We start from the raw sequence: 16,021 nt of genomic DNA on the forward strand, positions 1-16,021 counted from the left end.
GACTCAATTATTTTATTCATTTATGAGTTTGTGTGCTTACTCATTTATCCATCGATTTTACTGTACTGCTTAGAGAAGAACAGGAGGGACATCTCTCAGCCGCAGGTGGACGAGTGACTCACCTAAAAGGCACTGGAGTGTTTTGGGACCTTGTCACTTTCTTGGTCTGATGTCCTTGGTACCAGACTTTTGACTGCATAGTTAATTGGGTTCCACTAGATTCAGCTGGTAGCTTTATTTGTTCATTTAAAGTTCTCCAAGACATATTGAATAGTACATATAATATGATTCTGTTTATATAAAAGGAATTACCTAGTAGGTGTGCAGCATGGGTGTATATGTACATATTATGTGTAGACACGTATGGATATGTTTTACTCATATAAAATATGTGTATATATATGTGTATGTATAGATGATATATATAAAAAGATATCTATATCTATAAAGTTTGGAAGAAGGACACTAAATTATTATTAGTATAACCCCTAGGGAGGGGAAGCAGAATTAGGAGTTGTAAGTAAAAATGGACTTTTGTTTAAATTTTTACTGTGAGCAATATTTGGTGTAATTAAAATTATTTTAAAGAAAAGTATTGTATTTTTTTAAGACTTTATTTATTTATTCATGAGAGACACAGAGAGGGGGCAGAGACATAGGCAGAGGGAGAAGCAGGCTCCATGCAGGGAAGCCTGATGTGAGACTCGATCCCAGGACCCTGGGATCATGCCCTGAGCCAATGGCAAACATTCAACCACTGAGCTACCCAAGTGTCCCTAAAGAAAAGTATTTTAAAAGTTGTTTTTATTAGTTATTAAAATGTGCTATAGATATTCTTTTATTTCTTTGTGAAGATAACAAAATAATTTAAAAAATGAATGAACCCTTCTTCAGGATAAGAACTGTATTTTCATATTTAAAATTATATTTGTAGCATAATATAAATTAACGTGTAGTACCTTTCTGGGTCTTTTTTTTTTTCTAATTCCTTTTTTTTTGCCAAGGAATCAGTGAATTTCTTAGAATCCAATATCTAAGGAATCAGTGAATTTCTTAGAATCCAATATCTAAAGCAGATGTGACCAAAATAAACATCTTTGTCCCGGGCTTTTTGGTCAAGCAATCTTTGGAACTTTTGCATATCTTCTTAAATGTCTTACGGGTTGTATGTCTCATGCTGCCTTTATTAGTAAATAAAATGATCACATTGGTTACACACAACTGTTAGGTTCTTTTTGTCAGATGAAAGTAGCCAAAGAAGAAATTTTGAAGCAGAAGAGGGTCAACTACTCTCCCCAAAACTTCATAATTAAGTCATATCGATAACTGGACATAGGACCAGTTTCTGCCGGGTATATGGACATTTATTAAACAAACACCCCCACATGTACATCAATTCACATAACCTGGGTGCAGGTTTCCTTTTACGGGCTTCACCTACAGCCTTACATAAAGAGCCGAGAGAGGCTTAGGACAAGCACCTCCATTCCCAAAACCGATTCTGTCACCTGTGTAGCCAGCATCAGACAAGAGCAACTCTCCAGAAATCATGGCTAAGTGAACTACAATGATTACAGTGTGATGGATGACTCTTGGGTTCTTTTTGGCAGATCATGGCAGGCAGATAAGTACTTCTGGAGCAAAAGAAGGTTATCTACTCTCCCAGAACCTTGCAATCAACTCATATTAATAACACATCTAGGACTGTTTTCAGGATTGAGACTGGAGCATGCTCACCAGAGATATAAAGGCCTTACCAGGTTTTACACACTGAAATATTGTAGCCAGTCCATATTTCTTGAATATCTCAATTCCACTGAGCACACTAGTCAACAGTAACCGTTTTCACTAGTTGAAACCTCTTTTTGACACTCGGAATGCTAACTGGAGATTGTTAATGGAGAGGTAGTGCCAGCAGGGTTTATATCAGCAGATTCTGAAGCACAGGCTCCCTCTTTAGAATACCAGCTAGACTGTCTCAGACTTTGAATGCTTTATTAGATAGATGCTAGCCGCACCTGGGTTATAGCTGAACCTAAGTAGCACATAACTTTGTACCATGTATACTCAAGTATTTTAGAGTAAATTACAGACGAGTACTGCAATTACCTATTCTTGCAGAGAGTTCTGTTTCTTGAATTGAGATTAATCATATTCAGCCCTATAACTGTAGTAGTAATCACCTATATTTTAGAATTCTAACTATGGAATGATGAGTAACACATATTGAATGTTGATGGCAAACTCTATCCCCAGCATTTTACATGTATTAACCCACTTAATCTTCATAATAACCCCAAGAGGAGTAGTATTATTTCCCCTTTAATAAAGAGGGATCTCAAGCAACTTGTCCAAACTCATGCAGCTTATATCTGGCAAAGTCCAGATTAGAACCCAGGCATTTGGAACATAAAGGCAGTTTCTTCACTGCATTAAAGAAAGAACACACTCTTATCCATGAAGCTGTACTGCTGTCATGAAATACTGCTCTTAATTTGCTCCTGCACAGATTCTGTGCATAAGGCATATTTCTACACGCTATTACATCTAAACAGCTCTTGCCTTGATGTGCACTGTCCTCTCTGGAGTCCTTGATTCCTCAGTATGTCTTCCTCTCTACAGAGCTGGCAAGAAAGATCTAATAGTCAGGCCTGGCTCTCTGCAAGAAAGAAAAAAAATCCCAAGGAGCCTCTTGGATCCTCCTGTGGTGCCCTTTCACACCACCACAAATGGTTGCTGTACAATTTTTGCACCCCTCCTCTGAGCCTGGACTCTACTTTAAAAAAAAAAAAAAAAGATGTTTTATCTCTGTAGAGAGTGAGCTTTCATATATAAACTTTCAGGGATGTAAGCCTGGGTTCTATTGTCCCAAAGCTGATTAAAAGAAAGGGGATTGGACGGCCTGAACCACACAATTTGTGGAATATCACTTAATCTGGCACTTAACCTTTGCCCTACTCTGTAACCAGGTCCCTAAGTTTAGAGCTTCTGTTGTTAAAGTCCCATAAACAATATATCCTGCACCTTTTTGGTGTGTTGAGGAGAGAATGGGACCAAGGACTCTCAGATCTAGCTGCTCCTTAAACAAATGGAATCAATGCATTGTATGTAGGCACTGTCTTTCCTTGAATCTTTTATTAAACTTTTCTCCTCTTTGCTAGACCTCCCTGGAAGCAGTTTTGTTTTCCTCTTTGCTAAGTCATCATCATTTTTTCATCTGATAGCTGTCTCTTCTTCTTTTTAAAAATCATTTTAGTTTATTTTGTTTTTCATTGAGACAAGTGTACTCTTTAATTCCCATCCCCAATTTCCCCCATCCTCCCACCCACCTCCCTCGTGGTAATCATCATTTTGTTTTCTGTAGGTAAGAGTCTGTTTCTTGGTTTGTCTCTCTCTCTTTTTTTTTCCCCTTTGCTCATTTGGTTTGTTTCTTACATTCCACACATGAGTGAGAGATATGGTATTTGTCTTTTTCTAACTGACTTATTTCACTTAGCATAATATTCCCTAGCTGCATCCACGTTGTTGCAAATAGCAAGATTTCATTCTTTTTTATGGCTGAATAATGTTCCATTGTGTATATATACCATATCTTCTTTATCATTCACCAGTCAGTGGACACTCAGGCTGCTTCCATAGTTTTGCTGTTGTAGATAATGCTGCAGTAAACATAGGGATGCATGTATCCCTTTGAATTAGTGTTTTTGTATCTTGGGGGTAAATACCCAGGGTTGAATTCCTGGATTGTAGGGTGGTTCTAGTTTTGATTTTTTGGGGAACCTCCATACTGTCTTATAGTGGCTGGGCCTGTTTACATTCCCATCAACAGTATAAAAGGATTCCTTTTTCTCCACATTGTCGCCAACACTTTTTTCTTGTGTTTTTGACTTTAGCCATTCTGACAGGTGTGAGGTGATACCTCATTGTGGTTTTGATTTGCATTTCAGTAGATTAGTCCTATTTGTTACTGCTGTGCTTGATTCATGAATTTGTTCTGCACTTAACACCTGGGCACAGATGTGGCTTGTGATGCATAACTGACTTCTTATGCTCAGAGCTTCATAAAAATGGGAAGCTTCAGATGCCAAACCATTTGTTTTGCCATCTGGTATAATTCTGGCAAGTATTTTTGTCCCAAATATGGATTGTGTTCCTTTTTTAAGTACTGATTTCCTCAGGCATGTGGGTATTGGGCTTTTGATCAAGAAAATGGGCAAGACTGAGTTAGATAGGCTTCTGGCACCTTTGAGTTGGTGGTTATGGGCAAAGCTGCCACATATTTTGGGTTGGTTGTATACTGCACAACTCTAGGTTGTCCTGGTTCTGGGGAAGCTGGGTCCCAAAGTAGAAGTAGAATTTGAATCCTGAGATCCCCTCCCAGTGCTTATTCCAGTCCCCAATATTTTTCTTCCTTTGCCATGGTTCAGCACTAGCAATCTGGTGTCTATCACCAGTACTCTACAATGGCTTTCTTATATAGCTGCATATCTGTTTTAAATGGCTGTATAGTATTTCTTTATATGACTGTACCATAATTTCTTTGTAGGTTCCCTATTGGTGGGTATTATGTAGTTTGCAATACTTTGCAATTACAAATAATGCTGAAATAAAAACTTGTATGTGTTTGTACATATGTCTGCAAATATCTCCGGGAAAAATTCCTCCAGGTAGGATTTTCTTTGACTCATCTCCCTTGACCCTCATATCTAAGCAGATGCTGCTAGGACCCTTCCCTTCTTCACCCTCATCCTCTAAGCTCGAGCCTTCATGACCTCTTGCTTAAATTACTGCAGTAGCCACCCACGTGGGTCAGTCTACCTCCTGCCTCCTTTATAATCTATCGGAAACATGGTTACTAGGTCTCACTGCTCAGATTATGTTATACCTGTGTTCTAGAACCTCCCAGGGTTCATGATTGCTGATTGAACTCAGTATTAAACCCCTTGCCCCAGCATTCGAGGCCATACCGCTGTATGTGGTTCCAGCCTATCTTTGGAGTCTCATCCTCCACAATTCCCCCACATTCCCTGTGCTTCAGCAGACTCAGATAGCTTCTGGTTTCCTGAGCTTGCCTTGCCTCTTGTCTCTTTCTGTGCCCTAGAGCTCATTTTTTTTCTCAGAGTGTCCTCTTTCAAGTGTTCCCCCTCATCTCTGCCTGCACAAATCCTTCCCAAACTTTAGTGCTACCACCCTAGTCATATTTTCTGAATTCTCCCACTCCTTAATCTAGATGTGATCCTTCTCCTTCAAAGCCCAGCTGTGCTCTTTCTATCCCCAGCTGGCTTCAGATCCTGTTTTTGATTATAATCTTTTGCGCTGCTGGAAACCAGTGGTAGCTAGAGAGCTGGAAGCATGCATCCTCTGGTTTGTCTAGTAAAGTGCCTTGCATAGGTAGGCATTAAAAATATGTTTATTAGCTTAGATCTTCGCAATTTGTAAGTTCACTTACCCCAAATTGGCATAGCCCTGCAGCTTGGGGAGAAGAGATCATATACCTGAAATCATTAATATGAAAGTAGATTCCCTTTCCAGTGTGTTTAGTCAAAAACACGGAAACACATTGGCAGTGAGTGGCATTCAGGGTAGGAACAGGAGCCCATCACATCTGCCTTTCCTTCTCCAGGAGTCTACTCCTGTTGTACATAGCCCACATGGAGTAGGGTCCCCCTAGGCTTGGAAAGGTGACTTCTTTCCAGCCACAGCAAGCAAAGACTCGCATCCCCATTTAAGAGGAATTTACCCTAATAATCCATGTACTTTCATTAAGGGGTTGTTTACAAATATCCTGGTTCTTGACTCACTCATTGTCCGCAGAATGACATTCTCAGGAGAGGAAGTGGGAGGCAGGGGAGTTGCTAGGGGAAGTCAGAAAGCAGGATCAGGTCAGGGGGCCCCCCCGAGCAAAATCTCGTCTCTTTTCAGTGACCTGGAAAGCCCCAATCTCACATTTGAGGACACTGGAAGGACACACAGGTAACCTCCACTTTCAAGCTCAGGCTTCTCATAATAATCCATACTCTCTCCTTTGGAGGGAGTAACTCTTACCTAGTTCAAGTTCTCATTCATTCACTTACTCAACACATGCCAATTGTGTAGGTCCCTGCCCTTAAAGGACTTATGGACTAATAGCAGATGACAGTTCCAGGATTCTTTCTGTGAGGATGTGTAAAGAGAACTAAGGTTTCAGACTTTTACTACTGAGCCCCACTTGACCTATGTTTACCATGTATTCTCTCTCACCAAAGAGTTAAAATATTCAAAGTCAAAGTTGCTGTTGTCCTCAGGATGCACTTTGTACCCTACACATTATTCCTGGAATCCTTTTGTCTCTAGTGCTCTTTATCACAGGCTGGTATTTATTTTGGTAGCACTCTTTGCCAGATTAAATATTTATACTTATTTAATATTCTCTCTGTTGTAGAAAACAATACAAATGTTGAATAATAACAATGAAGTAATTTATTGTCTTGATTTAATCTTTCAATCACCTGTGAGGTCTCCAGAGCTTACTGTATGCCTTTTCTGTTCAAGGACACTGTCCAAGAAACAAAACTGAGACTTGAATCCAGACCTGCTGATTCTGGATCCTAGTACAGTCTTCAGTCTTCAAATCCTTATTTTAGTAATACTCATATAACCTATTTGCTGTAAATGTGCAGCTTCCCTGCCCAATAAGATTTGTTTCCTGTTGGCTGTGCCGAATACATCACTCTGAAAATGTGTCCTCTGTCCTACTAACTTACAGAGAAGACTGGTGTTACAAATTCAGCTGTTCTACTCTACTTGGTAGGACAACCTTCTCTCAGCCAAAACCTGAAATGCATCTTGTGTATTCTCTACATTCGCCAAGTTCGTCAGTAGTATAAATGCTAGCAAATCCTGTTGCTTAGGATATAATGTCATCTGAATATGAATGATTACTTGTGTTTTAGGATAGAAATTATTTTGTGATGTACTATTTTGGCATTTTCTGCTTGGGATCGGTTTTCAAAATTTTAATGTTAAATATTTCAGTGTGTGTGTGTGTGTGTGTGTGTTTTAGTCATGGGCATCTTCTTTTGAGTCTCATTAGGCATGGAAAAGCATAAGCCTGCTTTAACAGCGCTTCCTGTTGTCCTGTGAAGTTTCAGGCGAACTTAAAAATGAGATTTGTTATATAACATACATGCTTGGCATTGGCGTGGGGGCAGAGGGGGTGCTAGGAGAGGATCACCCCCTTGGTTTGTGACAGACTGGCAGCTTTTTCCTCTAGTATGTGCCATAGCTGCAGAGCCAGATTTAAAGGAGAGGATTTATAGGAAATCCAGCTGTGAGTTTTCGTTTTCTCTCTCAGAGCTGGAGGCGGGGCCAAAGCCAACCTCAAACCAGGCACACCATTGATCAGGCTAGAATGATGTGGAACAGTCTCACAGACAACAGCTAAGCACAGAGGAAATATTAGCTGGCAGAGATAACGAAGAGGAAACACTCAGTGACAGATGCACCATCTGTCAGTTTCGGAGGAGCAGTTTTCAAGAAAACAGAAAATGAAATGAAGAGAGTGGCTTTGTTTCAAAAGTACAGCCCAGCCTAAGGACATTTTTCAACAAAGTAAGTTTGTGTTCCATAGGAAAGGAGGTGGTGGTGGGTAAGACAACAGTCACTTCCTATTTGCGCTGAGTTGTGTTACCGATATATAAAGTTTTCTTTGTGGTATATTTGATGACCAGGAGGACGTTCTTTTAACAAGAACTTGATTTAAATTTAAAGCAGCGCCTCTCGTGTTGGCTATTCACTTGAAAAACATTTGAAAGCAAAATAGTAAGATTTGTTTTACTTTTATTTAACCTCAGAAAATTGTTTTTATCTCAGACTATAGATATTGACATAGGACTTTTTCCCCCCTATTGTTTTGAAATACGAGCAAAATAATTTGTATCTTTCCCCAAAGGCAGTTTAGTGAGAAAAATGCCCATCTCTCAGATTCAAGGGGCTGACAGCAAGTGCTATCTATCGGATGTTTAATTCTGTGGGGTCGGTTATGTAAATAGCCGTGAATATGACCTAGACTTCTGCGTGCCTTCCGGATCATCTTATTGTGTTGACATGGTCTTTAAAGGAAACTGCTTCTGGATCTTTTAGTCTGCCTTTCTCAAAAAACCTTCTACCCTTTTCCAGAACACAAGCTGCTAGATTTCACAATTCTGTTCCTTACGTTTAGCATGTTTTCAAAAGCATACTAGTCTTAAAGTGGGGCTTGAGCTGTCTGTTTTTGTGTGTTACATCCGAGCGGTTTGTGTTGGATGTCATACGTACGTCTCATGTTATGTTAGGGTAGGACTTGTGTAAGCCCAAAGGGATCTGAAACAGTGGTTTGGGATGGGAAGCTTATACGAACAATAGCAAAGCTTGGAGGGGCATCACAAGAGCCCCTGTTTTGGAAAGAAGCGATTCTCTCGATGTTTTACACGGGCAGAAGGGGACTCAGTATGCATCAGCGCAAGCTGGCTGACTAGTGCAAACCAGAAGTAGAGGCACTGGCTGTAAACTCGCCAAGGCAGAAACCACTCAGTGTTATGGCCCAATATGGATGTCAGAACTTCGTAGCATGTGTGGGAAAATGGCTGCAGTCCAACGTCTGGAATCATTTATCTTCTGGTGGAGTCTAGAAGACAACCGTTGTACGCATTTTACAGAAATCCCCGCTGATTGATTTCATTTACACAGAGCGAGCACAGTGACTGATGGGGGGGCAACTGCACGTGGGGGAGAAGCATTGATCGAGTTCTGCTTTTCCTGACATCCTCGTCTCATTAATGTGCTTGGCACCTTTGAATGAGATTGTGCTGCTACTGACAGCCATATGGTTTCTACGAGGCCCTTTCCACACGTTTTGTAATAAATGCCACATTTAAGTCTTTTCTTATTGGCAAAGTCATAAACTGAAGGTTGAGCGTTTTGTCTTACTGTCTTTTCAGAGCTTAACCTGTTTCCGATAGTCTAGATTGGAAGAATGAGAGGAAACAAAATGTTCGGAGGCAGAGTTCTTGACATGGACTTAGTGCAGCTTATTGCAGCCATTGAGAGACGTGAGCAGGATACTCCGCGAAACTCTGGAACATGCTCTTCTTGATGTTTAAACTCGCATCCGCATGTGAGGGTGTCAGATATGCCAGCCAGTGTATTCTGCGTGAGCTGAACTCACATGTGCCGACATATGCCGACATGTGACAGGGTAGCCTCCAGATCTGTTTGTCGAATGTGTGAAAGAATATTGGCCAATTTCTGACAGTACCCGTGTCAGGTCTCATGAAGACATTTTTAATTTATTGCAGGGACCAAGATTACAGTCAAAAGCTTTGGATTTCAGCCACCGCCCTTATGCTACCTAACTTGGTGACCTTGAGGAAGATAACTAACCTTTTAATAAATCGGTTCGCTGCTTAAAATGTCTCCCAGAGACATTTCAAATGTCAACCAGATATTTATAATGTGTCTTGTGCTGTTAAATTTTAGTATTTATGTCATTTATGAAGTTGCCTTCATTTTCTTAGAACTACACTACACTAAAAAAGCCGAAAAACTCTAGGTCACTCAAAACAAAATTCAGTAATCTAATATAATACTACTTTTGTTTGCAGAAGCCTACACTGGAAAGTACTTGCACTGATCTTGTTTCTCTATGTGGAATTATCCTTTGATTTTTCTCACCCAGTTCTGGCTTCATGGAACACCAGTCATTTCCTTACACAGGTTGAAGTTTTAGAGGCTGGGATGCAATTCGTGCAATACTGCTTTGATTTAGTATGATTAAATATATAATTTTTTAAATTCCCAATGTAAAGAAAACAGATGATAGTGCAAGTTCAGGTACCTAATATTTTCTTACATTTGATATATCCACGCTTACATATAAGCTTATCTTCATGTATGATGCATATATGTACACAGACAAAAGATAATCTTTCCAAAATATTTTGATAAAAGCAACAGTGTGTAAAATATTAAAAGATAGGAGCCACTATTTTAAACTATAGTTTAGGTATTTTAAACTATCTTCATTTTAAGTGATAAACATGATAGCAGCTTAGTTAGTATAATGCAAAGGATGTCAGAAGTCAGAAGTTGGACCTTCCAACATCAGCTGCCGGTACCACAATGTTCCAACAAAACCATCCCCTGGGGCACCATTTACTGAATTGTGAAGCTACCCCACTCAACTGTGTGACCTTGGGCCAGTCACTTAACCCCACTGACTCATAGTTTCTATGAGGTCATATGGGTAAGAATGGATACCTTACCCCATTAACTTGTTGTTAAGGTCACATGATATATTAATATGTGTGATAGCGCTTCGAAAACTTTAAGGTCACTAATTGCTTTCTGAAATATTCCTTTTTTCCTATCTTAACAAATCCTGCCCATCTTCCAAAGGCTTCTCTTAACCCTTTTCTGATCTTCTTAAGGATGTGTTTTCTCCCTCTTTTGAACCCCTAGAGCCCTTTATGGAAAGGACTAACCAGTTTGCCAGTCATGTCGATCCACCTTCTCCTCAGTGTGACCCTGCTATTCCCTGTGGTTTCCATACCCTGCTTTCCACATCTCCACACCCTGATCATTTCAATCCCCAGGCTCTACTAAATGTTTTCTCTTTTTTTTCTTTTTATCGTTCTCAACACCCTCCAAAGCTACCTAAAACATTATTCATCTTCAAAGCTTTACCCAGGATTTTTCCTCCATAGAGTCAGGGGCCTTCTTCATTCATGGTTCCATAGGATAAACTTCTAATAAAGCTCTCATCTTGTTCTACTAGGTTTTTTATTTACATCTCTGTCTCCCTTGGTGGGCTTCTCAGAGACAGGGAAGGTACCATGTTACTTTGATTCCCTGGTGCTTACCCCTAGTTTCTCATAACTGACCAGTGTTTAAGTCATGTTTGTTGAATGAATGAACAAGTCAATCTCTTCATACCTTTCTGAAAATTTTATCCTGTATGTGCTACACTATGATCACATAACCTTTGGGACAGAATCCAGGTACCCATTTGTTTATCTGAAATAATTTGACCATTATAGTGTATGTAATAACATATAGACCGATTTAATGTGGGAACCCGAGACTTCCAACATCAGAAAGGCCTATACATAATCACCGGTAAATAAATGGTTACCTTATATAGTCATATCTGAGTCCTACTAATTATACTTAGCTAACTAAAGATTAAAACTATCAGTCAACTATCTCCATTTGAAAGATCCTTGATATATCTGTGGCTAGATATGGTGGTTATTATTGTTTTTAGATTTTATTTATTTATCTTAGAAAGAGCAAGCAGGGGGAAAAGCAGAGGGAGAGGGATAAGCAGACTCTGCGCTGAGCATGGAGCCCGATTTGAGGCTTGATTTCACAACCCTGGGATCATGACCTGAGCTGAAATCAAGAGTTGCACTCTTAACTGACTGAACCACCTAGATGCCCCACTAGATATGTTTTAAAAAGAAAATCTAAGCATTTTTTCTGAAAAGCAGTTTGGCAGTATTTATCGAGACCCTCTAATCTAAGAATTCTCCTTCTGGGAAATTATCCTAAAGAGGTGGTAAACAAAATAAAACAAAACAAAAGAATGTAGACAAAGCTTTCTGAACCAAGATGTTTAACATATTATTCATAAATAATATGAAAAATGACAAATAAATAAGCAACATTATTTTAATAATCTCAATAAAGTTCTCAATAATCCAAAGGTTGCCTGATCAATTATCTATGAATTGCACTGACCTAAGGGCTGCCTTTTTTAGATACTTTATGTAGAACCAAAGACATACCTAGAGCACAGTCATGTTTAGCAACTTCATGCCAGGATTCTAATTTTCTACTCTCCTTTTATTAAATTTAGAAAATGTTGAACATATGGTAACCTTTGAGGCCAAAGTTTGAAAACTCTTTGAGGGAACAATAATCTTAGCATCAAGAGGGACCCAAGAGGCCTGTTTTACCCACTTCCATGAAAAAGTAGACTATCACTGAGAGAAATCTAACTGGTCTAACTTTTCTCTTGAATTAAGGTTAAGAACAGTTAAAAAGGAGAAACTTGAATCTACTTGTGAAATGATTCTGAAGAAAACTATGTAAATTGTGGAAGCTTTTTGTAATTCCTTACTTAATCTCTTTTTACATGGAATAACTGGTGGAGGTAAAGCCATTTTATTACAATAGTTTCTGCAAGTTATATCGGGATGAACCATAGGAATACTGGAAGTAATCTATCAAATCAAGGTCATGTGGTTAAACACTGAACTGCGTTAGAAGCTCCACTCTGTTTACAACCTCACTGATAAATGGGTCAGGAACCTCACCACTGAGATAGACTAACCATCACCTACTTCTTTGTTCAAGAGGGGAGGTTTTCCTTTTCCAGTTCTTGGAATAATACTTGAAATGCATCCCCACTAAAAGTGCCACTCCCTGAGGCTCTCAGTAAAGAGACTAGACTTTGTTCTAAAAAGTCTAGTCTCCTCAGTACACCTGTCCATCACGTCTTAAAAGGCAGAGAAGCAGGTGCCTTCTTTAAAGACCTTGCTTAATGGTTCTGTTTGGAAAAAAAAAAAAAATGGTTCTGTTTGGGATGCTGCAGAATAAGTGCTATCAGCTGGTGGCCACAGAAAGTTCACTGTTTTTATGGTGAAGGAATGCCAAGTTCAAAAATGAATACAGCCCCAGTAATGAATAGACAACTCAATGTATCCCCAGATGAGCTGCAACCAAGCCAATTTGCAATGTCAGTGCATCAGGTTGTGGGTAGAGGGAACAGGAGAAAGTGGAGTCCTGAGAGGTTAAACAGAAAACCTAAGTCCTGATTAGGAAAGCTCCTTGAAGTGGCCTTGTTCTTATGAGGCTGTGGAAGCCTGAAGAGAAATGTCTTCCCAGGGCTGGCATGGTAGCTTACACCTTGCCAGTGGCTTCCACAGACAGAAATAGACAGCACAGGAATGCAGGTGGTTGTTATGTAGCTTGAGCTAAGGCAAGCTGATTATGTGAGCTAGAAGTAAATGAAAGAGCAAGCTGCTAGCTGAAGGAGGACTCAAAATCTTCCAGCCCAGAGAGCCTTTCCAGGACACCAGGGAAGAACGTAAGTGACATCAGCAAACCAGAGGGGAAGGAGTTCAAGAGGTGCTTGTCATTACCCTTGAACCTCTACCCTTGAACCTCTACCTCTAGGCTCTTGCAGGAAACCTAGTATTCTGTAGTCAGCAAGGGGCAGGAGGACCCTGTCTGAATTTGTTGCTCACGGGTCTAGAATTTAAACTCACTCTACTGTCTCAGGAAAGATTGTGCTATAAAAGCTTCTCGGAATTATTGGTTCTCTACTTTCCATAAGAAAACAATGATTTAGAACAATCTCCTGAGAACTACTGTTCTTTCCATATGTGCTTATTATCCTGCATACTGGACCATTTGTTCGGGGCCTGGCCAGTGACTAGCTGAGTACATTATGAGGACAGGCCTGGGGAGGAGAAACCAGCAAGCAGATGAGGCACAGTTTCTTAAATTAACAATACATTACTCCATGAAAAGCACCCTTATGTAACAAGAGGCATCCTGACTGGCATTCTTTAGGCCTCATGAGCACTTGAATAAACCACAACGTGGTTAAGCAACAATAGTGAGTGCTCAGTTTAAATAGAGCAGTTTGTGTTTAGCTGAGAATCAAACTCCTAATTAAGTGATTTCTCTGTGCCAGGCATTCCAGCAGAAGGAAAGAAGATATCTATATCTTTAGAGTTTATTATTGAAGGCTCCTACCTCATGCTGGTTTAAGCTACAATTCTATTTTTCTTTTCAGTCCCACTGAAATTTGCTTAAGTATTGGAGTATTACTCCTATACAGGATCTAAATATGTAATCTTTTGATGATCCCCTTGTCTCAAAATCCACAGTTATAGTGATAACATGTATTTCATTTCAACAAATGTGTGTCAGTCACTTACCACATGCAAGGAACTGAAATGGAGTAGACCTATGATGCCTGTTCAGGGATGTTATAGTCCCATCTTGGGGTCAGGTAAAGATACAGCTCAAAGGAGGGTGACTTCTATACTAGTTAGAGGCATGTAGTACTGTGCTATGGAACCCATGTCCATAATCTCACTGGGAGAATGAAATAGCTTCATAGATGATAGAACATTTGAGCAAAGCCTGGAAACATCCACAGATTTCAGTAGAGGGCAAAATAGATGATGGATATTCTGAAACAAAAGGATACAGGTCTAAAAACTCAAAGTATTTAAAGCATTCAGTGTGTTCAAGAATAGATAGATGAGTGGTCTCCCAGTGTGACAAGACCTTAGGATGTATTAGAGAGGTAGCTACATTGGATATGGGGTAAAGGGAGATTGGGTTTACATCTCTGAAGGCTTTTAGATGTCATTTCATAGATCACATATAGCTATTGACAGTTTAGGAGGAGAGTAGTGATATTAGGATGAATATTTTGATAGAAGGATGGATTGGAGAGGAAGCAATTATACCATTTATTTCAAAGATTTTTTTTAAGTAATCTCTACACCCAAGGTGGGCCTCAAACCTGTGACTCCAAGATCAAGAGCTATATGCTCCACTGACTGAGCCAGCCAGATGGCCTAGTAATGATACCATTTATAGGTCCATTGCAGTAATCCATCCATCCATCTGTTCATCCACCCATTCAACAAATATTGACTGGGCACCTGCTGAGCTCCAAACCCAATTTAGGCAGTAGAGAAACATCAGTAAGCAAAACAAAGTTTCCTGCCTTCAGGGAGCTTATATTCTAGTAGGAAAGACAGACAAAAAACAACATAAATAAATAAACAATGTTTATTTTAGTGACAATGGATGAAGACAATGACTAAAACAGGGAAAGGTGATATGAATGTGAGCTGGGAGGGATTAAACTTTGCAAAGAGGTACCCAGGGAAGGCTTCTTGGAGAAGGAACTTGAGTGAGGACTTACAATGATTGAAGGGTTCCTGGATGTCTGAGGCAAGAGTGTGTCCAATAGCAGAAGCAGAAAAGGCAGAGGCTCTGCTGCAGGGTGAGCCGAAGGTCCTCATGAGTTGACTGTCCAGTTGAGCCGGGGCTGTGAAAGAGGAAGACAGAGAGAAGCTATTTCAATGAAAGCATCCCTCCCTGACTGGTGGGTTGGGTTAATAAAGAGTAAGATAACGATGACGTGGGGGAGTTTTACATTGAATGATGTAGATTGATATATTTGCTGCTAAAACAGCTTTTGTAGGATGGTCTCGATCTCATCAAAGGAAGAGGTGAAGTCACCTATGAGTAAGTAGCCTGGGATTAGGGCTGGGAATTGAAACCAGGGGCAAAGTTGTTATTTTTTTGTTTTGTTTTGTTTTTCTCTTTTCTTTTCTTTTTCTCTCCTCTCTTCTCCTCTCCTCTCCTCTCCTCTCCTCTCCTCTCCTCTCCTCTCCTCTCCTCTCCTTTTCTTTTCTTTCCTTCACAAAGTTTTAGATTAGCTGCCAAGAGGGATAGGAAAAGGACCTACTGGACATAAGTATGAGGAATGATGAGTGGTGTTTGTAGCTTAACTCTGGCATTGTCTGTTCAGCAAACATGTATTAGCACTTACTGTGTGAGTAACACTGTGCTGAACGCTGACCATGCAGAAGTGGAGCATGCTTACTGACAGAGAAGAAAGAGAACATTAGTAAATATATAAAGTCTGTTCCTTTATCAGACTGGAGAACAAGATAGCATAAATATTTAACTTCTCACAGCAAGCGGAGTTATGATACAAATAAATTTTCTTGGACTGATTCTTAAGAGGTCTATTTAAAAAAACAAAAACAAAAAACCAAACCTTTCTCTCTCCTTTTGTATAGAGTTAACTCCATTAGAGCCTAACAGCTGTGTTCTTCGGTAATTGGCCCTGCCTAAGTCCGTTTGTAGGACTGAGTTTCCAAACAGTGTGCTCTCAGGTGCCTCACATTGGATGTGGGCATACTCTGACTGGGTTAAAGATCTGCTGAAGATCCTCCTCCCCTCA

The 16,021-nt window shown here is 39.9% G+C and overlaps 1 protein-coding gene across 25 annotated transcripts in view; it reads left to right on the plus strand.

Moving 5' to 3' along the window:
- The window catches only part of STARD13 (StAR related lipid transfer domain containing 13), a 513,518-nt gene that overhangs the window by 407,689 nt on the left and 89,808 nt on the right, over positions 1-16,021 (plus strand). For 2 of the 25 annotated variants that reach the window (XM_072795490.1, XM_072795492.1), the window contains exon 1: positions 7,038-7,590. The exons of the other annotated variants lie outside the window; for them this stretch is intronic. The gene's annotated coding sequence lies outside the window, so the exon portion shown is untranslated. Of the gene's footprint in view, positions 1-7,037; positions 7,591-16,021 lie in introns of those variants that run through there. 25 annotated transcript variants of the gene reach the window in all.

Source organism: Canis lupus, chromosome 24, assembly GCF_048164855.1.
Source record: "Canis lupus baileyi chromosome 24, mCanLup2.hap1, whole genome shotgun sequence".
NCBI lineage: Eukaryota > Metazoa > Chordata > Mammalia > Carnivora > Canidae > Canis > Canis lupus.